Here is a 20,934-nt window from a genome sequence, read left to right on the forward strand (position 1 = left end):
TGAGCTATGTTTTTCACCATATTGGGGCATTTTTGAACCTGGTTTAAAATTTAATGAATATCAATATATTCATTAAGACTATATTCATACTTTCATCAGCATATATTCATATTCACGACCTGTACTCTTGACCATATTGAGAAATTCTGAGCTCAGTTTAAAATTTAATGACTATCAATAGATTTATTAAGAATATATTCATAGGAATACAATCATATTCATTGTATATATTCAAGTAGAGTATATTCACAAGGCAACTAACCCATCCAATAATTTTAACCTTTGGCAAAATGAACATCCCTTAAAATAGTGCTAAGAAGGATATATTTGGGGGTTTTTTGGTGAATTGGCATACTTCCTTCTAGAAGGGCTTTTATCCCGAAGCACACATCAGTCTCAGGATTTATGCAGTGAACTCATTTGAGCATGCACCAGTGGTGTCCCAGTATGTCTCAGATCTCACAGGCTCTGTAAGATCTGTTTTTCTTGTTTTACTTTTAACACATTGATTTGAAATATACATATAGGACTAAGAGTTTTTCTGTCTGGATGTAAGAACTTCTGGCAGTCCCATCAGCTGATTATTACCCTCTACCTTCAGGCATCACTTCTGTTCTACCATTTAGAATTGTTTTTCACCAGATTTTTTTTCCATTTAATTCTCTGATTTGACTCCTGTTTCACTTAACTACTTTACCATTAGAAGAAAACATCCTTAACCCAATAAATAATATTTATCAAAAAACATAAAACCTTAAAATTGGAACAAGAGATTGCCATTAAAAATTTAAAATAAGGATGCCTACTCATCATTATCATTCAAAACTGTTCTAAATGTGCTGGACTGTACAAGAAGGCAAGATGATAGACAAAAATATTGGAAAAGAATTACAAAACCAGCATTATGTCCAGATGATATGCCTGTCTACCTAGAAAGAGCAGTAAAATTTTTTAATGAAATTATTTATTTATATGTTACATGAAATTCCAAATAACTTAGGAATTTAATTTAAACAAAAACCAAAAGGACTAGAAAAATAATTTCATAATTTTGTAATGTTTAAGACATTTGTCTCTTTATTTAAGTGTGATTTTAAAATTTCATTAAATATTACAATAGTGTGATCATAGAAAACATTCTAGTGGAGCTTTTTTCACAATTTTTTACTATTATCAAGTATAGATAAAAGTTGACAGACTAGTAAAATGATCACCCATATAAACCCCTCAGAGTCAACTACTGTTATATACTGAAACATTATACTGCAAATTTTAAATATTTTGTTTTCTTCTAATACCTAATCATCGTAAAATATTCAGATAATACAGCAAAAGCCACAACATGGATGGACTTTGAAAACATTATTTTAAGTGAAATAATCACGTCATAAAGGACCACACATTCCATTTATATGAAATGGGTAGACTAGACAAATCTATAGAGACAGAATATAGATTAGTGGTCGTTTACAATTGGGAGTAGGTTTGGGGGGAAATAGGGAGTAAATGCTAATGGATACCAGGTTTCCTTTTAGGGTGACAAAAATGTTCTCAAATTGATTGTGGGGATTAGGTTGTACAACTCTGTAAATATACTAAAAATCACTGAATTGTACAGTTTAAATAGGTGTATTTATCATATGTGAAATATATCTTACAGTTATTATTAAAAACAGTTATATCAGTTGACTGTAATGGAGTTCCCCAAGGTATGTTTGAATAAAAAAAGCAAGATGCAGAAAAATGTGCATATGATTTCATTTTTTGTAAAACAACGACAAAAGTGCATATATGAATATGTGTGTATGTAATTATACGAGCACAGAATAAATACGGAAGGATACATACTAGATTATATGGGTTACCCACAAACGGAGTGCTAAAGTGGGAGAGGGTAATTAGGGGGGAAGGAAGTAGTAGCAATGCAATATAGGGACTATTTAGACAAACTGCACTTAAAAAGAAACCCATGATATATCGTGTCTGCAACTTACTTTCAAATGGTTCAGTAAGAAAGTGGTTCAGTAAGAAAGCGTGTATGTGTCTAAGTACATAATTTTATATATATATACATGTATACACACACAAAGATGGACAGATAAAGCAAAGATGACCGAATGGTAACAACAGTTTTTATTATATGATACATATAATAAATTTCTCAATTCTGAAACAGTTTTGTGAACTGACAGCGAAATTTTGTTGCAATAATTTTTAAGGGCTACTTTGAGGGTCATTAATAAGAAAAGAGGCGTTAGGGCCAGCCCCCTGGCTTAGTGGTTAAGTGCGTGCGCTCCGCTGCTGGCGGCCCGGGTTCGGATCCCGGGCGCGCACTGACGCACCGCTTCTCCGGCCATGCCGAGGCCGTGTCCCACATACAGCAACTAGAAGGATGTGCAGCTATGACATACAACTATCTACTGGGGCTTTGGGGGGGGGGAAATAAATAAATAAAATCTTTAAAAAAAAAAAAAAAGAAAAGAGGCGTTAAAGTTTTGCACAGTTCTTGATTATCATTTTAGTGTACTGATAAATCCCATTGTGAGGAATTCATGGGCATTCTACTAAAAGGTACACTTGCTTATCAAGGCCCAGCGCAAGCTTACACCATGCACAGCGACACACTAGCTGACTGGAGGAACAAATCCCACTACCACCACAAAATGGGACTACTAGAATGCAGACCCAGTTTTTGATGTTGTGATCCTAACTCCAGAGCTGGGCTACCAAATGCTGTGGTAATCCCACTACTGTTTTATATACACATCAGAATGTTCTATTAAAACAGACTACCCACCAGGAGGCAACTGGGAAAATGATCACTCCAGTCTCTATTCTCTTGGATATTATGATAATTCCCAGTGACAGAAAGAACAAGAGGTTGGGCACTGGCCACTAGGGACAAGGGTTATATTAGAAAAAAAGGAATTTTCTTCTGGCTTAAGGACAAAAACATAACTCTTCGAATGTATCTCTAAATATATAAATTATATTATATAAATTAGAAAGAAAAGTATGGTTTCCTTAAAAGAAAAAGGCTTTACAAAAAGAAAATAAATGATTTAAAATGCATCTGCCTTTAATTGTGGTATCTTTGCAAATTTTTTGAAGACTGGAACATATCTTTTGTAAACTATAATCTTCTATCTATGACCCATCCTGAGGACACCCAGAGACATCAGCCTGCAAAAGCTACTCTGCAACTTCCAAGCCTCAATTCACCTCCCCCTCACCACCAGAAGCTAACAGAATTAAAAGCAGCTAGATCATGCTAGGTATTTTTAATCCAAAGAGGCTCCCCAAGGTATCTATTGAGGCCATCAGTGTCGTATGAGAGGAACGTGAAGCTGTCCCTCGCCATGTGGTCTGTCAGCAGCCGTGGCAGCAGCAGAGCCCAGGCTCTGCCTCCAGGGGCTTTAGGGCCCTCAGTCTCCAACTCCGCTCCAGCTGAGCAGACATTAATGAAGTCATGGTTTCCACACATCAACGCTGAGTGTGAATCTTTATACTTTGATCTATTTGTGTGTATAATTGAAGTAAAAATCCATCTGATGTAGATTTTTTTTAAGTGAAATAAGATACATTTTGAAAATTGTAAACTATAAAGTGTAATTATTATAAAAATAAGAACGGGCTCACCAAACCATTAGTGGAAAAAACCAACCTGAGTTAAGGAACCTTTTTTAAAAGGCTTTTATTTTTGTTTGTTTTTTGGTGAGGAAGATTAGCCCTGAGCTAACAACTGTGGCCAATCCTCCTCTTTTTGCTGAGGAAGATTGGCCCTGGGCTAACATCCGTGCCCATCTTCCTCAAGTTATATGTGGGACACCTGCCACGGCATGGCTTGGTAAGCGGTGCATAGGTCCGTGCCTGGGATCTGAACCTGCGAGCCCTGGGCCACTGAAGTGGATTGGGCAAACTTAACCACTACACCACTGGGCCAGCCCCTGAAAGGCCTTTTAACTTTCAGTATCTAGAATGAAACAAATTAGTACCCAATAGAAATCCCTGCAGATTATGCTTGTTCGTTAATTTTAAAAAATGCTCTCACTTCTTCATTAAACAAGTAATACATGCCAATTTTTTTAAACTGGAAAATCACAGAAAAGGTGTGTCACACTACCTTAATAGACACTCATTGTTAACATTTTGGTATTTCCCTTCTAGTCTTTTATTTGTACTTGGGGTCAGTTAGTTTCCTTTTAACAAAGTTGTAACCAAACTAAATATTACTATCTACATCTGTTATCTTAAGCATTTCCCATATTGTACAATCATTTACTATATGTTATTCCATCAGCTGTAACTTATAATAAGCCGAACATTTAACATATAACGGAATTACTGACAGTTCCACAACAGTTTCTGAAATAGTTAGAGATAAACATATGAAGAATTCAGGCTTCTGAAAACTAAACTTAATTTCTGGCAAGCATGACTGGTAATTATAACCAAAAGCCAAATATTATGGAGTCCTTTTTTAGACTAAGCAATCTTACCACTCAGCATATATAATCACTCAAACACTTCCAGCATAATGATATCTGTTCAGCTACTGGCAACCATAAATGTCCCTGAAAGCCAAAGAAATATAAAAATTCTCTAATACGATTTGGAAAGCGAAAGTTATATCTGAACAAATTGAAAGTATAAAACTGGTCATAAACCCAATATTTACTCTGAGAAAATTCATACTCATACATATTTTCACCTTTAGGAAGTAGCTATATAAATCATCACAAGAAATAAAACCAATCAATAATGAAAAATTTTTATCTACCTAATAGTCTGAGTTCATATAAGCACATCAAGTTATTTTCAAATTCAATAAGAAAGCGAGGGGAAATTATTTAAATTTTCAAAAATAGATACTTGAGTACCCTTATAGTGCCAGAAAATAAGGAAGTGTTCAAAAAACAAACCAATGGGAGTATGCCAAAGGCACACAGGAGCCAACTCAAAGAGCTCCCAATGGCCAAAGCTAGAACAATTTGAGCAATAAAATAAAGCAGTATGGCATTACAAACCAAAGCAAAAAATAAATATCCATGAGTCCATACTGATTTAAATAAATGACTGACTAAATAAACGGGAGAGAACAAACTAATCTACTGTATAGAAGAATTCCAAAATGTAAATACTGCCTCCTCAAGAAGGTAGATCATAACCCTCCATCCTTGAAGTGTGGGCTGCACATAGTCACTTCCTTCCAAGAAGTCAAGTATGGTGGTGTGGGGAGGGGGGAGGACTTTACAGTGTAAAAACCTGACAAACACGACCTCAGCCAAGTGATCAAGGCATCAACAGTGATAATTCATGTTGACAGCATGTACCACTGATATGAGGTGATGAGAATGGCACTTTACTTCTGTGGTCTTCCTCCCAAGAACCCATAATGAGAAAAATATCAGACAAACCCAAACTGAGGGACATTCTCCATTCCACACAATACACCAGTACTCCTTAAAACTGTCAAGGGCATTCAAAACAAAGCAAGCCTGAAAAACCGCTACAGCCCAGAGGAGCCTAAGAGGGCATGATGACTAAATGTAATACGGTATCATGGTTAGGATCTTCGACAGAAAAAGGACCTTAGGGGGCCGGCCCCGTCGCTTAGCAGTTAAGTGCGCGCACTCCGCTACTGGCGGCACGGGTTCAGATCCCGGGCGCGCACCGACGCTCCGCTTCTCCGGCCACGCTGAGGCCGTGTCCCACATACAGCAACTAGAAGGATGTGCAACTATGACACACAACTATCTACTGGGGCTTTGGGGAAAAAAAGGAGGAGGACTGGCAATAGATGTTAGCTCAGAGCCGGTCTTCCTCAGCAAAAAGAGGAGGATTAGCATGGATGTTAGCGCAGGGCTGATGTTCCTCACAACAAAATAAATAAATACAAGGACGTCAGGTAAAAAACTAAGGAAATCTGAATGAAGTATGGACTTTACTTACCAGTAATGTATCAATATTGGTTCATTAATTGTAACAAATGTACCATATTAATGTAAGATGTTAATAATAGGGGAAACTGGATATGGAGTACATGGGACCTATCTGAACTATCTTCGCAACTTTTCTGTAAATCTAAAACTACTCTACTGGGCCGGCCCCGTGGCTTAGCAGTTAAGTGCTCGCGCTCCGCTGCTGGCGGCCCGGGTTCGGATCCCGGGCACGCACCGACGCACCGCTTCTCCGGCCATGCTGAGGCCACATCCCACATACAGCAACTATGACATACAACTATCTACTGGGGCTTTGGGGGGGGGAATAAATAAATAAAATCTTTAAAAATAAATAAATAAATAAAACTACTCCAGAAATATATATACACACACATATCATTCATACATATACGAATGATAGAAAATGGATATGTAAGTACAGATAGATCAGACACATCTAAGTGCCAAGAGAGCAGGGACTTTGTTCTGTGACGCTACTCTATACTCCATTGTTAGAAAACCTCCTGGCACTCGACGAACATTTTTAGAATGAATAAATGAACATGTATGTGTTGGGACACTGCTTTTATTTCTATAATTCCATCTAAAGGAAAAGTATCACCTAATACTGGCCAAGAAATCAGCTAACATTCATTAACGGATCCATTGAACAAACTTTTTTTGTGTGTGTGAGGACGATCAGCTCTGAGCTAACATCCATGCCAATCAACTTCTTTTTTGCTGAGGAAGACTGGCCCTGAGCTAACATCCATGTCGATCTTCCTCCACTTTATGTGGGGACACCGCCACAGCATGGCCTGACAAGCAGTGCGTCAGTGTGTGCCCGGGATCTGAACCCGGGCCACCAGCAGTGGAACAGGTGCACTTAACTGCTAGTCCAACAAACATTTAATCTAAAAACTATGCTGGAGGGCCAGCCCGGTGGCGTGGTGGTTAAGGCTCACATGCTGCACTTCAGTGGCCCGGGGTTCGCAGGTTTGGATCCCCGGTGCAGACCTGGGCAACGTTTATCAAGCCATGCTGTGGCCGGCATCCCACATATAAAGTAGAGGAAGATGGGCATAGATGTTAGCTCAGAGCTAATCTTCCTCACCAAAAAAATAAATAAATAAAATAAAAACTATGCTGGATGTTGAGGATTCAAAAACAAACAAACCATATGAAATTCACAGTCTAATTGTGAGAAGAAAGTCGAGGGCCTGGCTGATACATAGATGATAATGACAGAAAATGATTAAGTGTAAGGTACTTGCTTTGGGTATCATGGGAATACCCAGGGGCACCTAATCATGCATGAGGTAGTAAGTGGCAAAGGATTCATAAGTAAAGAAAGTCAAGCAGGCCCCCAAACAACTGATATGTGGGGAGACAGAAAATAATTCTGTCTAGGGGGCACTAAGTACAAAGCAAAGGATATTGATGGATGGTGCTTGGAAGGCAAGAAGGCACCAGACTGTCAAGAGGTCTAGGGAGTCCCTGGAGGGTTTTAAGGAGGGCGGTGGCATGATAAGATGGGTGACTTCAATAGATCGCATCTCTCTGGAGACAAAGTAGGCCAGGGTTTAGGCAGAGAGACCAGTATGAAGTTGTGGGAGCAGATCAGGAAAAGATGGCAAACTGCAGCAGTGAGGAACGGAGAGAGTTCAGAACTATGTAGGAGGTAATACGGGCAGATTTGGCAATTACTGAGTATGGACGACCATGCCTCTTACCCCATTTCTCCATTTCACCCCTTACCCTCTTCAAATCATTCCCCCCACAACAGACACAATTATCTTTTTAAAACATAAAGCAGATCATCTTACCCCCTACCCCACCCCCACTCAAAACCTTCCAATGGCTTCCCATTACATACTCCAAAACTAAACTCCTTAATGTGGTCTCCAAAAGGCAACATAATCGAGTTCCTGCTTTCTTCTCCAACTTCATCCTGTGCTACCCTCCTCCAGCTATAACACTTTTCTTTCAATTCCTTAAAAATATCAAGGTCCTTCTTATTTTAGAGCCATTGTTTATGCCTGAAATGTTATTCCTCCTATTTGTTCCATAGATCTCAATTTAAATGTTACTTCCCAAGAAGCCCACTACCAATTACTCTCCATCAGAGCACCCTGCTTGTTTCTTTCTTTGCACTTAAGATAGTGCAAAGATACCTGCACTTTGCAGGTACAGTTATTCCTTGTTATCTGCAGCAGTTATGTTCTGTAAAGTCACTTTGAACACTGAATTAGTGAATAGTGAACCACTGCTCCTAGAGGACTACAGGGCTAGGTTCCTGTGAGTCTCTGATCGTAAAATTTTCAACAAGTGGTCAACACATAACCTTGTTTTATCAGTGTTTCTGTTTAAAGATACCTATTCAACATACCGTATACTGTTGATTCATTAACATTGAACTCACGGCCAACAGCACTATAACTCATGCCTGAATAAAACTTATCGAACAAGTATTGTCTCCATAAGGCACATCACAGCTTTCTTGTGCTCAGGAACACTAGACAGCACTTTAGCAGTATATTTGGGGGCCATTTTAAACAGTGAAATCACCAACAAAAAACACAAAAATGCAAAAAACATACCACTAAATAGACCAGGAAAAGGACACTTGTTTACAGTATGAGACATACAACCAGAAGGCAGAGCATTGCCTTGTTCAACCTCAGCTGGGAACATCAACTCATATTTTTCACCACTCTGTACATGGCTGCAAATCAGCACTGCAAGCACTGATTTCAGGGTTACAAATTAATTTTAGCAAATAGCTGACTTCAAAAATATGGAATCCACGAATAATGAGGACTGACTATATTTGATTATCATTATTTGCTTTATAATCTATAAACCCAGAGGATAGGGCAGGGGCCAGGATCGTCTGTCCTCTTAGCATATGGCACATAGTAGGCATTCAATAAATACTTGAGAATAAATAAATGTATGAAACGTCCAATAGGTAGATGTAAATATATATATATATACACACACACACCTCATTATATATATATAAACCTCAAGGTCAATCAGCAGAGAAGCTCATGCTAAATAATCAGAGATGAAGTAAATGCTGGAAAAGAATTCAAACAAGGTGCTATGATAAAGAACTACAGGGTAGACCTAATTAGGATGGTCAGGGAAGGTGTTTCTGAAAAAGTGATTCTTAAGTTGAGAACTGAGAAACGCAAAGGAGCAACTTATGTGAAGCGGAGTGGGGAAAAAATTCCAGGCAAAGAGAACATTAAGTGTAAAGATGCTGAAGTAGGAGAGTGTCTTAATGCCTAGACAATACTATCTGTTTAAAAGTTGAGATGAAAAGGTTGGTACATAAACATGTTAGTGCCTGAAGGAGTTCATCATAAACACTTCCCGGGGGCCGGCCCCGTGGCTTGGCGGTTAAGTGCGTGCACTCCGCTGCTGGCGGCCCGGGTTCGGATCCCGGGTGCCCACTGACGCACCGCTTCTCCGGCCATGCTGAGGCCACATCCCACATACAGCAACTAGAAGGATGTGCAGCTATGGCATACAACTATCTACTGGGGCTTTGGGTGAAAAATAAATAAATAAAATTATTTAAAAAATAAAATAAAATAAAAAAATAAACACCTCCCGGGCTTACAGAAGCAGTAACTTCAAGGTGTTTAGCACCTCCCAGAGACGTACAAAGGCGATTCTTTTCTTTAAGCCCTGTAGAACAACTTAGATAAATATGGACACCACGACCCCAGATAGTCAATGATTAGGATGGCATTGGGAGAATTCATCGATGGGGATACATAAGAATAAAAACTTAAAAGGAGCTTTGCAACTTCTCCCACTCCCAAGGTCCCTAATAACAGCTCCTGAATCCCTTTGTCCTATTCCTTCTTTTCTGTGCTCACCAAGATTCAGTAATTTGGGGGTCTATTTGTTCCTATTTTGGTTATGCAATGTAATAAGTTTACAAAATAGCAACAATAATCAAGGGCACAATGTGGCTTTTCTCATTCAGACGAAGTAAAACTGTGGAATTCTATGGGGACTAGAAAATTACATAAAACAGCAATATACAATAAATTCCCCTTCATATAATAGGTACTAGGCAAAATTACTTTTATATATGAATAATTGCAGCAATAACACCAATAAAGCAGGAGTAATGGCATCATTAGGAACAGCCAAATAATTCAGGTAATGAACAGACCACCGATGGTCCCCAGAATCAGCCTACCTCCCCATTACTGTGAACATACCATTATGAATAAATGAAAACCACAGGAAATGCTCATTTTCTCAAGATTTGTATGCTTATAAGGAGGTCAACTGCTGCGGATTCCAGGAGAGAATGTATTTCTAGTGTTTATGGTCCTGAGAGGATGGGCAATAGGTGACTGATGGGAAACGAGAGCAAAGCAGAAAAGGAACTGTGTCAAATGTGAACTCACAAGCAGCACAGTAAAATGTTCTCTGATTATTCAGTACACAGAACACCTACACAAATACCTTTACTGATGAAATCATCTCTGACACACCAGTTAGAGTCAACATGTATCGAGCCTTATATACAATGTTTTGTAATCCTCCATGGAGAACATTATGGGGAAATAAAACACATAGCAAGTCTCTTCAAGGAGACTGAGGTCCAAAGACGGTAAATCAATTGGTTTAACATAGAAATGAGGATTTTGTCATAAAAACAATGCTATGCATAGAGTAATTAGGTTCTCAGGCCACCCACAAAAATCTCATTTAGCCCACTCTGCTGACCAGAAGTATGAAACTAATATTGCCTCATAACACAGACAACTAGAATTTTTGTTATTACTTCTCTGAGAAAATGCAATCCTAGTTTACCATAGATGGCAAGCCCTGACTCCTTTGGAGGCAGCCCTACCCAGCAACAATCCTAAGGTGCCAGGGCAGCACCAGGGTCATTAAAGACTTACTAATCCTCTTCTACCGTGGCTATTTAAACTTAAACTTAAAAATAATTAAAATTAAATATAATTAAAATTTCAGTTCCTTACTAGCCACATTCCAAGTGCTCAACAGCCACATGTGGCTAATAGCTATTGTACTGAACAGCACAGAAAGAGAACATTTCCATCACTGCACAAAGTTCTACTGGACAGCAGTGCTCTATATCTTTATGAAGGGAAGTTTCTCACTTTTCTATAGCATCATAAAAGAAAACAGCTCTCTGTGGATGGATGGTGGTGATGGTAGCACAATGTGAATATACTTAATGCCAGTGAACTGTACACTTAAAAATGGTTAAGATGGTAAGTTTTATGTTATATATATTTTACCACAATTAAAAAAAAAGCAGCTCTCTCAGTTACACTCTCTCCTTATATTCCAAGGTGTAGCACAAATTGCAAAAGGTCACAAAACTGGACCCCCTTCAAATGCGGAGCACACCAAAGCCAAGAGTTTGTAAGTGGTTTTGAGCATACAAAAAAGAGCCAATTACTGCAGTCCAGTTCTACTGCCCATGCTTTGTTCTGAGTTTTCACATATCCTTGGTTGGGTCTTGGATCCATCCACATTTTATTTCAACAGCATTGTAACTAGACCCTTTTCAAATCTCCCCCCTCAACACAATTCTCTCCTTCAGAGCTATGTTAATCCTTCAGCACTAACATCAGTACCACCGGTGTCATCTCGTTAGCTTTGGATACACAGAAATATGGATAGGAAATGATCGATTAATGCTGAAAAAGAGCTCAAATCAACAGGAGAAATAAGTTGGGGTGGAGGGACGCATCCAAAAAAAAAACTCACTCTTTAGAAATTCAACTTAGAAGGGGTAAATTGGTTTGCTAGAATAAGAGCAGCAAAAGCCTTGTGTGTATGTATGTATGTATGTGTGTTGGGGGAAGGGAGACAATGGCTCCAAAGTAAGACTAGCGTGAAATCTCTGTAATGCAATCTGCAATTGTGCTTTATCACCTACCAACATCAGTGCTCCCTCAGTTATGAAATCTTACTCAAGGATCCCGCCTTAACTCTCTTAGAGGGTTTGCATATTATGTACAATCCCCACTTGGGGCATATTTGATGTACGCAATGACTTCCAGGAACACAACTCGCCCCACGCCTATCCGCCCATGAGAATAAAAGCAAAGCCATCTGCAACAGAGCCAATCTGATCACCGTATGTGCATCTTGGGTTTTGTTTTAGCATTTTCTTTCATATACAGAGAAATACTAACAACTTCATCAACAATGCCTAGGTCATACACACTGAGTTTTCTGTGGTTCTGCTAAACCATCCACACTGACTTTCCTAATCTCACCAGTCAGTAGTCTGTAAACATGGATCAACCGGCCTTTGAAAGAAGCCACCTCTCCTGAAATGGCATCACATGTGTGACGGGGGCCCTTGCGCACCATCTGGCAACCTGCTCAGATTCACTGCCGATGCTGAATAAACTTACTAGCTCTTATTCAACTAGCTCTTATTCAAGAGCTACTTGCAAATTGCCATTCAGGGCAAAGTTCCTGTTAAACTTCTCTGTTAAAACATGGTGGGGCAAACTTAAAGGCTTTTTTTTTTTAAGGCAAATTCAAGAAAAGTCACATCACCCCATGGATCATATCTGCTATACAATGGTTCAATACACCATGCACAAGCTTTGGCATCAGAGAAACATGGTTCAAATCTCGGCTCCAGCAATTACTAGCAGTCTAACTTTGAGCAATTCACTTAACCTCTGAGACTCAATCTTCACATTTATAAGACAGAAACAACAGTAACAGAACCTTAGTTGTATTGCTGTAGTAAGATAATATATGTAATAGACTGACATCACATTTCAGCAAAAAGACTAAGAAACTTCTCTCTGCATGACTGCCACTGCCCAGTCCAGCTAACTGCCTCCCTGGTTTTGCTATATATTCAACATTCAGCTCAGCTCACATAGTCTGTCCTCAATGAAGGGCAGCTATTATTTATTATAGTGCTATACTTCTCATCCAAACCAGTTCTATCCCCTGACCTCACCTCTGTTAGTTTGCAGATTCACCGACCTCATCCATTCATTAACTATCGCATCTGAGAGCACACTCTACAGCCAGCTGCCCCTTTCTAGATGGCATCCTGGGCCCCCTGTAGCTGATCCATCAGTGTCTACTAATACTAGGGCCAGTTCCATACAAGTCTAGACTAGAGGTTATAGAACTGATACCAGCTCAACACAAGGTTGACATAAGGGAAGTCATATTACAGAAAAAAAACCATATTGTAACTTTGAATGACCTCTGACTAACTAACCCAGCTGGATATGCACCCTCCAGGACATCCACCTGTTCTGTAGATTTTATGACCCCTGCTTGTGTATGTTACCTCCCAGCTGCGATAAGACAGTAACTTTGTTCTTTTGAGTTCCTTAGGAATGTCATGACCCCCAGACAGAGAGTCTACACTGATAGCCATCATCAATGACAACTAAAAGAGCTGGTGTGGCGACTCCCAGTCTGTAATACCAGACGGCCAACATTCCTAACCCCTTCCCCTAAACCCACCAGCCTATGTAACTGCTTCAAGATTCTGTGTCCCCCTTAGGATGGTTCTTTAGGATGCTAGTCGATCATCTTGCAATTTGCTAGCTTATCGCTTAATAAAATGCCCTTTCTCTGCCACCATCTTGCCTCTTGACGATTGGCTTTTGTCTTGTGGCAAGCAGATCGTGCCCCTTTGCATGGTAACAGAACAACCTGTGCTAAAACGACACTAGAGCACGTGCTCATACACACACCTTCCAGAAAGATGTGTGCAAGTGTTCACTTTTGATCATTTTTATAAAAATATTTCACTAAGAAATTCAAAACTATCTTCCTCAGGACTTTCAAAAGCATAAAACAAGATGAAGAAATTCCAGGCCAGAGACTAGATCTCATCAATGGCCTAAATTTCATTTAATCCAGTGCAAAGCTTCTAAAACCACATGCCTACTGCTTGCTGCTTTAAAATCAACACTTCCAATTATGCACGCATCTGAAAAGTTTCAGCATCCTACCAGGCCTATCCTCCACCCTTAGCATCTGATTCTCATGTCACTTCTCAAATTAGGATTCATGAGTACAGAAAAGAAATTAGTTTCTGATGGATGGCTCTGATGATGGGTGGCTATGATGGTAGGTGGCTTTGCTGTGGGTAGAAAAGATATCGCCCAGTTGTCATTACATAGCCCTGTATCTTGCTAATTCAGTCCACCCACACCTATTAAGTTGGGGATACTCCCACCATCCACTCAACTCTAAAAGGAACCTGGGCCACAGGGATTAAAATTTCCATTCCACCTACCTTGACCAAAAGGCAGATGCTGAATGTCACATCCATACAACGAGAATGAGTTCCTGCGCCTGGTGCCCTGGGCAGCCAGCTGTTCCAAGGACCCACTAGATTTTTTTGTATGTGTGTGAGGAAGATTGGCCCTGAGCTAACATCTGCCAATCTTCCTCTTTTTGCTGAGGAAGACTGGCCCTGGGCTAACATCCATGCCCATCTTCCTCCACTTTATATGGGACACCGCCACAGCATGGCTTGACAAGTGGTGCGTGTCGGTGCGCACCCAGGATCTGAACCGGCGAACCCCAGGCCGCCACAGCGGAGCGTGTGCACTTAACCGCCTGCACCACCAACGCCCCCCCCCCAAAAAATCCAAGGACCCACTAGAGGCTGAGCCAAGTCCTTCTGAATTAGTACATTCATCTTGCCCAGCTTTAGACTCGGGGCTGGTAAGAAGGATAATCTTTACAGCTACAACCAAGGATAGAGGCACAGAAAAGTAGATATGGCGAGCGGAAGTAAGGAGGCTGGTCCCAACCAGATCAAAGAGGGTCAGAGTCCAAGGTCAAACCAAGCAATGAGAATTAATGCACATGTCAAACCAATCATATCCGTGGTATGGAACCAAGAAGGAGGGAATCCTGGCCCTTTCAAAGGCACCAGGAGCTGAGACAGTTGTATGAAGAACAGGGACTGGATAGATATCAAATGTGACTCAGGTGAAAGGAAAGTAGGCCTAGAGCTACTTAGAGATGGTAGAGATACTAAACAAGCAGGACACGGTTAAGATTTGGGTGTCGGCTGTTGGGGAGCAGTAAGAGGGATAAAGCACTAAAATAGAATATGAGATACCTTACCTGCAACATGAAATACTAGAGGACAACAAAGATTGTCTAGTTTCTCGGGGAAAAGCTCTTTAAAACCAGAATTCTACGTCCAGCGGTGATCATTCAGGTGTGTGCACAAAAATAAAGATATTTCATTTAGCAGCATATAAGGGCTTAAAGTAATCAACCTAATGTGCTTTTACTAGAGGAAGAAAAAGAACAGAGAATATATTCTAGTGATATGAAAATAAGTAAGAACAAAGATTCAAAACAGACGTAAAAAAATCAGAGTAACACAATCAGACCTAAGTTAACACATATAATTTTTTTTCAAATAGAGAACATACATTCTTTTCCAATGCCCATAGAACATTTATCAAAAATTATCGGGGCCAGCCCCGTGGCTTAGCAGTTAAGTGCACGCACTCCACTACTGGCAGCCCGGGGTTCGGATCCCGGGCGCACACCAGCGCACCGCTTCTCTGGCCATGCTGAGGCCGCATCCCACATACAGCAACCAGAAGGACGTGCAACTATGACACACAACTATCTACTGGGGCTTTGGGGACAAAAAGGAGGAGGATTGGCAATAGATGTTAGCTCAGAGCTGGTCTTCCTCAGCAAAAAGAGGAGGATTAGCATGGATGTTAGCTCAGGGCTGATCTTCCTCACACACACAAAAAAAAATTATCATGCAATATGTCACAAAGAAAATCTCAAAATTCCAAAAGGAAAAAATCATATAGGCCATATTTATGACCAAAATGCAATAAAACTAAAAATTAATGTAATAAAATACGCAGAAATCTTTTTAAAATACTATTTTAAACAGTATAGACTATTTAGAAATACCAGACACTGAGAATACCACACATTAAAACCCAAGGAGAACAGGCAAAGCAATGGACCCAGGAAGATGGATTGCCTTATATGCTTTTATTAGAAAAAAAATTTTTTTAAGATTGAAAAATAAATTAAATCTTAAACTCAACAGGCTTGAAAGATGATAAAAGAAACTAGAAGAAAACCCTTATAAAGTAAAGGAGAAATTAATAAAATAAAAAAAAACAAAACAAAGGAGGAGATAGCAAGCTAGCAAGTCACATCACGAGAGGGAAAGAAGATGACACGTGAACATCATTTATTGAGCACCTCCTAACTCTAAGTACTGCATGCCAGATGCTAGAGACAGAATGTTGAAAAGGACTAACATATGCTGGCTTGATCCAAACTACAGATGGTCTAGAAAGGATTCCTAGAAGGAAAACTCAAGACATTAGTATTTCCAGCTTATGTTTCTTAATCTTTATAGTTTGATTCAGTTCTTATTGGACACTAAAAATTAACATTTATTTGTATTCAGCAATACAAATTCTTGATGATCTGGATTTCCTCTTTTAGAATCACTTATAGTGAATAGTTACAATAAAAAACCCATCTATTTCTCAGTTTCAACACCTTGTTCATTTCTCTGTTCCTTCAGTTTTCTTTCTTATCAGCGCTTCTGCTTCCTCTGTCATTCTTCTATCTATAGTTTACTTTAGATAGTGAGTGTTACCTTACAAAGGATGCCCAAAACTCTTACTGTAAGAAAGCTAACCTAAGACCAACATACTCACTCACTCAGAGTATAGAGTATCACCTAGATGGTGGTAAAAGCATCAGGCATATGCTGTTGCTTTATCAGACATGGTAAATAATGCACAACTCATGCAAAATATCAATTTCATTCTGTCTCTAGTTACTTGAGACTATACTACATGCATCATCTTATCTACAAATGAAGGTAGTACTTCTACTCAAAACCACTGCTAAAGACTGAATGAGGGCCGGCCCATGGCTTAGCGGTTAAGTGCGTGCGCTAGGCTACCGGTGGCCCGGGTTCGGATCCCGGGCGCGCACCGACGCGCCGCTTCTCCGGCCATGCTGAGGTTGCGTCCCACATACAGCAACTAGAAGGATGTGCAACTATGACATACAACTATCTACTGGGGCTTTGGGGAAAAAAAAGGAGGAGGACTGGCAATAGATGTTAGCTCAGAGCCAGTCTTCCTCAGCAAAAAGAGGAGGAGTAGCATGGATGTTAGCTCAGGGCTGATCTTCCTCACAAAAAAAAAAAAAGACAATTAAATTTCCTTGGAAGTAATATACATGTAGGATGTTTATCTACCTCTGTCTTTTCTGTTTTCCATCTTAACTGTTTTAAAGATGTAAAAGCAAGTTAATTTACTGCTTCCTTTCTACTAACCAGTGTAATCAATCAAGCCAAGTGTAAAATGGTAAAAAACTGTTTTCACTTTGCCATTTTCCCAAACACACAAAACTTAAGAGCTCCTTGATCTTAATTAAGATGATATCACCGAGGGGACTGAACCACCTCTCTTCTATTATACTGGTCCACTTCCTGCAATATTGTATAATTAGGAACAAGAGACAGGGTAATGTATTTATATCAGCACTTACTGAAATGCTAATTAAATGTTTTAATAATCCAACAATTACATGAACATTATCCAATGGGGTCAAATTATTCCCATATAGTTATTGTTTTATCAGAAACAAGTTAGTACAAAAATGTCTTTGAACTCCAAAAGGTACACCAGCATTTCCCACTATTATGTCTTGTAGCAATAATATGTATCTGCCAGAAATGCCCCAAGGAACTAAAGGTTTGGAAATTATTTTCCTGATTACCACACCTTACACAAAACTTACTCATTCAATAAATAATCACTGAGTACCTAGCACCAGGCACTAAAGAAGGCAAACTTATGTATAGAAATGTTCAGAAGAGTTACAGGACAGTTCAAAACAAATTCCTAAAAGCCTAAAAGTCATCTGTATTTGTCTTTGATAAGACTTCTGTTATTGTGAAATTATATTTATATACCAGAACATGTGATGTCCTGGTGATAACCAACATGTAAAAACTAGATCATGAAACTTCCAAATGAATCCTGAACAGTTTGGGATGCTTATGAGTACAAGTTCAGACATCATAAAGAAACATCTAATTTGTGTTAAATCTCGTGTTAATATGATAACAGCATAGATTAGTAAAAGCCACACAATATTTTATAGAGCAATCAACAGAGAAATCATGAACTGAAACCAGCAAAGAATGATATTTCTTCTGCTTTCTTTGGCTGCCATTTGTTTTGTTCTAAGCGTTCATGGTTTTAACTCTTACATGTTGTTGTTGATCCATTTTGAGTTAATTTGCCTATATATGGTATGAGTTAGGGGTCCAACTTCATTTTTTCACATATGGAAATATGCTTGTCCCAGCACCATCTGCTAAAGACTATCTTTTCCCATTGAATGGACTTGGTACCCTTGTCGAAAATCAATTAGCCATAGTTATATGGGTATATTTCTGGACCTTCAAGTCTATTCCATTGGTCTACATTTCTATCCTTATGCCAATACCACACTGTTCTGATTACTATAGCTTTGTAATAAGTTTTGAAATCAGGAAGCGTAGTCTTTCAACTTTGTTCTTCTTTTCCAAAATTGTTTTGGCTATTCAGGACCTCTGGCAATTCCAAATCAATTTGAGGATCAACTTTTTCATTTCTGTAAAAGAAGGCTGTTGGAATTTTGATAGGGATAGCTCTGGGGAGTAATGACGTGTTAACAATATTAAATCTTCCTATCCATAAACATGGGATATATTTCCATTTATTTAGGTCTTAATTTCTTTGAGCACTGTTTTATAGTTTTCTTTTTTTTTTTTAAGATTTTATTTATTTATTTTTCCCCCCAAAGCCCCAGTAGATAGTTGTACGTCATAGCTGCACATCCTTCTAGTTGCTGTATGTGGGACGCGGCCTCAGCATGGCCGGAGAAGCGGTGCGTCGGTGCGCGCCCGGGATCCGAACCCGGGCCGCCAGTAGCGGAGCTCACACACTTAACCGCTAAGCCACAGGGCTGGCCCTGTTTTATAGTTTTCAACATACAAGTCTTTCACCTCTTTGGTTAAATTTATTCCTAGATATTTTTTTAGATGCTATAGTAAATGAAATTGCTTTCTTAATTTCCTTTTCAGATTGTTCATTGCTTGTGCATAGAAATACTCTGTCTTTTGTGTGTTGATCTTGTACCTTGCAAGTTTGCTGAATTCGTTTATTAGCTCTAGTAGCTTTCTTGTGGATATCTTGGGATTTTTCTATACATAGGACCATATCATCTGCGAACAGAGATAGTTTTACTTCTTCCTATGAACTCCACAAACTCTAGTCACCATGGCTTTCAGACTCCCAGCCCCATCTTCTCAACTCAGGGAGACTGGCAGCCTCCACCCGGGATCCCCCTCCTTGCACCACAGCCTAGAAACCCTTTCCAGGTAGTAAGCTGGGGCAGTCATAGGGTTCATCTTGCTTGTTTCTCATCTCTCAGAGATCACTGTACTTCACGGCCTTATATCCAATGTCTTAAAAATCACTGTTTAATACATTTGGTCTGGTTTCTTAATTGTTTCCGGTGGTGTGACAGTTAATTTTATGCATCTACTTGACTGGCAACAGGGTACCCAGACATTTCATCAACATTATTCTGGGTGAGTCTGTGAGGGTGTTTCTGGATGAGATTAACATTTGAATCAGTAGACCCAGTAAAGCAGATTGCCCTCCCTAATGCAGGTGGCCTCGTCCAATCAATTAAGACCTTAATAGACAAAAAAGCTAGGTAAGAAAGAATTCTCCTCTTTCTGACTGACTGCTGAGCTGCTCATCAGTCTTTCCCTGCCTTCGGACTCCAACTGAAACATCGGTTCTTCTTGGGTCTTGAGCCTGCTGGCTTTTAGACTAGAACTTACACTATCTGCTCTTCTGGTTCTCAGGTCTTCAAACTTGGACTGGAAGTACATCATTGGCTCTCCTAGGTTTCCAACCTGCTGGCTGCAGAACTTGGGAGTTCTCAGCCTCCATAATTGCGTGACCCCATTCCTTATTAGAAATCTTTATACACACACACACACATATGTATACATATACACATGCACATCCTATTGGTTCTGTTTCTCTAGAGAACCCTGACTAATACAGGTGGGATAATAAATCAGCTCCCAATTACTCCATCTTGGCCAGAAGCATGAATCTAGTATATTTTTAAGACAATATTTTATTACAAGGCAAGTTTCTACTTTTCTACAAGATTCATCCTTTTGTCAGAGCCATCAGGCAAAGTTCTTTGCACTGCATGAACAAAATATAAGATACAGAAGGGAGAGAAAGGCAGGGTGCAAAACAGTGGAGGGCACAGACTAGGAAATGGGACTCTATATTTTACAAAACATTTTCATACTTCTGTCTCTCATTTCATATTCTGAACAACTGTGAGGCAAAGTCGTTAGGTACTTTTACTTCCATTGTACAGATATTGAAACTGGTTCAGAGAGGTGAAGTAATTTACCTAAGGCAAAACAACAAAAAAGGCAGGACTTGAACTCAAAGCTTTTTACTCAAAATTACTTGCTCTGATATACAATTCTAAAGTCAGGAAACACAGGTTATGGAGACACTTGACTGAAAGAAAAATACCTGGAATTTGGAATAAATCAGATCTGTTTCAGAATTTCTTTCACTGACCTATTCTTTTACGCACTGAGACCTCAAGTCAATTGATCCTACCATGTTTCACTGTCCCAATACCCCGTCCTCACTTCTTTCTTTATGCAGCTTAGATATCATGGTACATCATTTATAACAATCCCTTGTACACACTCAATTCCCTCTTCTCCTTCTTCAACATAACCTAATGATTGTTTTCACATTAAACTCAAGACCACTAAACTCAAGTAGGTCCTCAGGGCTACCTAGTAATCGTACTTATCTCACTAGTCCAGTGGTTCTCAAATTTTTTTATGCACTAGAATAACCCA

At 39.4% G+C, this 20,934-nt stretch overlaps 1 protein-coding gene across 5 annotated transcripts in view; it reads right to left on the bottom strand.

Annotated features, from left to right (window-relative positions):
- Nucleotides 1–20,934, bottom strand: part of KIAA1958 (KIAA1958 ortholog) — a 151,776-nt gene that overhangs the window by 107,308 nt on the left and 23,534 nt on the right. The gene's annotated exons all lie outside the window — the stretch shown is intronic.

The sequence above is a fragment of the Ceratotherium simum genome, chromosome 29 (assembly GCF_057802395.1).
Source record: "Ceratotherium simum simum isolate JZ-2026a chromosome 29, ASM5780239v1, whole genome shotgun sequence".
In the NCBI taxonomy this organism is placed as follows: Eukaryota; Metazoa; Chordata; class Mammalia; order Perissodactyla; family Rhinocerotidae; genus Ceratotherium; species Ceratotherium simum.